General features: G+C 49.3%; 1 long non-coding RNA gene across 1 annotated transcript; it reads right to left on the reverse strand.

Moving 5' to 3' along the window:
- Positions 1-402: 402 nt before the first annotated feature.
- Positions 403-3,470, reverse strand: LOC141277073 (uncharacterized). Its single transcript, XR_012327775.1, has 3 exons — positions 3,369-3,470; positions 784-899; positions 403-484 (listed from the first exon to the last, which is right to left on the reverse strand). It is a non-coding gene; the product is annotated as an uncharacterized lncRNA (long non-coding RNA).
- Between the last annotated feature and the right edge of the window lie 1,295 nt (positions 3,471-4,765).

The raw sequence follows: 4,765 nt of genomic DNA on the forward strand, positions 1-4,765 counted from the left end.
ATGACAGAGGTTGTAGGGTGTGGAGCTGCTGTAGTCACTTTGCATCTTGTAGAGCTATAGTAGAAATCAACCCAGTGGAATGCATCATTGGCACTGGGTTCCCTGCAGGTGATTCTTTCCAGGCTGTAAGTACTGCTAGATTTGAGGAGAAGGAAACTGTATTTCTACTTTAGGGGTTAAGGGGTACATAACAGCATGGCTAGAGAGGAACTTATTTGTGTAATCTGTGATCCTCGTACTTTCATAGAATATTTTCACTGCACTGCTTTGATCTCTGAACCAGTTATGTTGTTTTCAAGGCTACAACCTGTGCCCTTAGGGGAGGGAAGAGAAAGCAGGGTCAACACACAGGTGCACAAAAACAGTTTCCCAGTACCAATTATTTTGTTTATTGTCTGTTTCCCTCACTAGAGTGGAATCTTCATAAGGGCAAGAATTTTCACCTGTTTTGTTCAACGCTGCATCCCCAATGCCTCGGACAGAGCTGCTGAGAAAAGCAGAAAAGGTTGGTTTCCTGGTTTTCTATATTTGCTGCCTAAATAGTATTCATTGATATCCACTCCCTTTCTGTTTTTTAACTTTTTGTTATGGAAAAAATTTAAATATATGCAAAACAGAGAATACATAGATGCATCTCCTCGTCCCCATTACCCAGCTTCACCATTGTCATGGCCAATTCAGTTTCATGTACACCTGTCTCCCAGTTCATCACCAACATCACCAGTGAAGGTTGTAACAGCGGTGCTTCTCCAGCAAGCCGAGGACTGTCAGGGCCTCACCCACCTCCAGGGATGGGGCTTTGTTTCCAGCTGGCAGGTGGATGATCCAGTGCTGCAATTCCGTTTTAGAGTTTATTTCCTTGGATTACTCCTGGCACCAACTCTCTGAGGTTAGGTTCTCTGGGAAACAGATATGGAGATGAAGATTTGTGTGAAACAAGTTTCCTGGGGAGTGACCGTGGTGTCTTTGCCTAGAGAGGAATAACAGAAGTAACCCTGAGCAGCAGAAGTTGAACTGTTGCTGTGGCTATAGCTGTGGCTGTAACAGGGCCTCCGGTGGCGGTCCCACTGGAGCCTGAGCTGGGACAGCCTTTTCTTTTTTTCTTTATTTTTTTTTTCATTTAACTATTTGAATTCAAAACAAGACCTATTTGTTGGAATGAAAGCATGGTAATAATATAAACTGTAATTAATTTGGCTCCATTTTTACTCATTCATAGATAATCCCTAGCACAGTTCTAGGTAACAAAGATACCACTGTGAACAGTGCATAGATAGGGTTCCTGTCTTTATGGAATTAATTAATTAATTAATTTTTGCTGTGTTGCGTCTTCGTTTCTGTGCGAGGGCTTTCTCTATTTGTGGCAAGCGGGGGCCACTCTTCATCGCGGTGCGCGGGCCTCTCACTATCGCGGCCTCTCTTGTTGTGGAGCACAGGCTCCAGATGCGCAGGCTCAGTAGTTGTGGCTCACAGGCCTAGTTGCTCCGCGGCATGTGGGATCCTCCCAGACCAGGGCTCGAACCCGTGTCCCCTGCATTAGCAGGCAGATTCTCAACTACTGCACAACCAGGGAAGCCCTGGGACGGCCTTTTAGAACTGGCCTACCACGAGGGAGCTCCAGGCCGCTATCTCCTTCCATGGACCAGTCACTGGATGCCGTGAGCCTGGGCAGGGCGGCTCCGTTCACTGGGGCCAATTCCCAGGGAGGGACTCAGCAGAGGGCCCAGAGCCACCAACACTCCCAGTAGCTGGGGGATGATGCGGGGGACCCGGCACCGCTGTAGCCACCACTGTCCCCTTTTAAACGCCTGTTGACCCGTCCAGCCCTTATTAAGCATTGCTTCTCCCCAGGCTCCACTCAGGCTTTTTCTTCTTTGACTTACATTTCTTTGGGGGAAGGGGAGATGCATGACATCCAGCACCCTGGCTTTAGCTAGCCCCGTGCCTGGGTCCCCAGGGTTCCCTGCCCCCTGGTTTATACTTCTGTTTGCACCTGGCCCCTCTGGACTGCCCACTTTTTGCATTGCCTGATTCTCCCCCCACTCGGCCTTAAGTGCCTCCCTGCCCTGCACGCTGTGGACCCAGGCTCCGCCTCCCAGCATGATGTCTCAGCCCACCTGGGAGTGGACATGGGGTACGTTACATGCATGTTTCCTGTCTCAGTTTCCAATTTTGCTCCATCCTTCCATCCCCCAAATCACCATCCATCACCCACACTGCTGCTGGGGGACAGTTCCTCAAATACACATTTTGATTCATGCAGGAATAGTTACTGAACACTTGCAGTGTCCTGCCTACATTATATTCTGGGGCTGCCATGGTTGAGTGGTGCAAATAAAGTTTCTGCTCTCGTGGAGCTTACATTTCAGTGGGGAGATACAGGCAATTACGGCACAGAAATGAATAAAGGAATGAGCGAACCGATAAGTCAATATGAGATGATAGTAAATGCAATGCCAAGAATTAGAATAATGTGATAGAATGATGGCCGAGCTAGCAAAGGTCTCCCATTGTGTTATGGGTACGATTCAGATTCTAATTTGGCACGAAAGACTCCGTGGAGACAAGTTCTGCCCCCCCTCCCCCACCGCCACCTCCCACCCCCACCCCCCACCCCCCCGCCGTGAGGGCTGACTGAGGGGTGTGCGGCGGGGAGGACGGTCTTCCTGCCCTTGGACTTGGTTGTTTGGGGTCGGCTTTTCCTGCAGGGCCCGGCCGGCTGCCTAGGTTCCTCCTTCCCTGTCTCCTCTGACTTCCCTTATCCCCCTGGGACCCCCTGTGCTGGAACAATGTACCTTGTGAGCCACAGTGACAAAAGCCCAGCTGGCCTCAGCGGGTTTGTTCATATCAATGACTGAACCCAGACAGTTAACGATCCCTTTCAACAGCAGCTTCTGCCGTGATTTTGGGGAAACGCTGACTAGGACATGACCTTTGGGAGGAGAGATTTTTGTGTTCGTTTGTTTGAAGCTACAGGTGCAGGTCTCGTTCCTATTGAACCCATTGCTGGGGCTGATTTGCAGCCCTGCACTTAGCCTTGTCCCCTCCCAGCCCGGCACCCCGTCCCCAATTCCACCTCACTGAGGCTATGGAAGGAACCTGTGCTAAGGAGGAACACTAAACACCACCAAAACGAAACCAAGCATGTTCTCGGCGGGTTCCACGTCGCGGCTGATGATTGCTCGAAAATCCCCGTTCTTATCAGGAGCCCGTGACCGCATTTCCCTGCGTCCCTCGCTGGTCAGCACGGATGAAAGTGGGAAGAGCGATTTCCCCCTCGGCTCAGAAACGGAAGCCCCTGGCAACCTTGCTTTTCTTACTTATGGGGGCACCTGATCATTAACCCGAAGACACGGATTACCGATTACCTAAGTCCCCCCTGATGTCCGGCCGGGGCTCCTGCCCCTCCTGGCGCCGCCCCTTCTCCCCTTGGCTTGGGCACAGCTTCCATCACCTGCGGCTCACCTCCCTCCTTCGCAGACCTGGTCACTGTCTTCCCTTCGGCTCCCCCTAGCGGCAAGCACGGTAAATCACCCGTGCTTGTAACCGAGCCCTGGTTACAACAGCTCCTGCTCCAAGGCAGACTGAAAAGATACTGAAACGAGAGAAAGACAAACATTTACCACTCAGAGGAGGTCCAACTTTTATTTGAACCAGACAGACAGTCCCGTTGGAAATCGTGAGATATTTGTTCTTTATTGTTTGATTACACACAAAAAAATAATACACGAAAAATTACAGCTGTATAAATCAGACTTTGTAACTTATACAGTGGAGCCTCTTAGGTGTTTTTTCAACACAAGTGATGAAAAATAAAAACATTTGTATCTGAACGTTTATATCTGAATTGCGATGTGAATGAACTTGGTTCTGTAAGACTGATATTGATCACACTGACTGCCCTTTTGAGTGCAATCAGGTAGTTTACTGAAAGAGAACTGTTAACACTGGGGTTATGTCTGTATTTCCGAGGCTGACAGTCTTAAGAAGTGGGGTGAGCCGTATGGTATGAAGAAGGCTAGGAAGACCCTTCTGTGGCTAAAAGTTTTACCTTGTGTCACGAGGTCTGAAATGATACACTTACCTTGAGCTAAAGTCAAACGCTCATATCAATAGGCAGATGTCATTAGAATCAATGAATTATCAGCTCTTTTTCCTTTCCATTAAAGCCTAACTCTGAGCCACTGGGAAGAGGTGGGGAAAGGGTTCTGTAAGGAGCTGGGTCTATTTTCATGCCTAGGGGAAACTAGAGAACAGAATGAGAAGTGGGGACAGAGGCTGGGGGAGCCTCTTAAGAGGTGGAAAGAGGGGGTGAATAGGAGCTCATAGCTTTCCCTTCAGCTGTCCTCAGGCACCACTTTTAAAAGTTTCTATTTCACGAGTCTCTATGAAAATTTCTCTCTCCAAAATGTCAGCAGTCCAAGTCTTTCAGGAAAGAACGTTTATTCTTTAATTTACCCAAGTGTTAACGCGCTAAATCCTCCCAACAGCGTTACGTGGTAGGCACTGTTATAATATTCACTGCACAGATAAACGGAGGCTCAGAGAGGTTAAGTGACTTTCCTAGAGTAAGCAGGGGGACAGATTCCAGCCTGGGAGGCACCTTAGCACACGTTCTGGAGCTGCCCTTCCAGCTGGAGGAGCGCACGTCTGGGCTTCGGAAGCGTGAGCCGATCAGATCCTCGCAGTGGGTCGACCGTGACCTTTTAGGGCCCGTTGACTGATTATCAGTCAATCCTGAAAGGATAGTCTCTCACTGAAGCTT

This window comes from Tursiops truncatus, chromosome 18 (assembly GCF_011762595.2).
Source record: "Tursiops truncatus isolate mTurTru1 chromosome 18, mTurTru1.mat.Y, whole genome shotgun sequence".
Lineage (NCBI taxonomy): Eukaryota > Metazoa > Chordata > Mammalia > Artiodactyla > Delphinidae > Tursiops > Tursiops truncatus.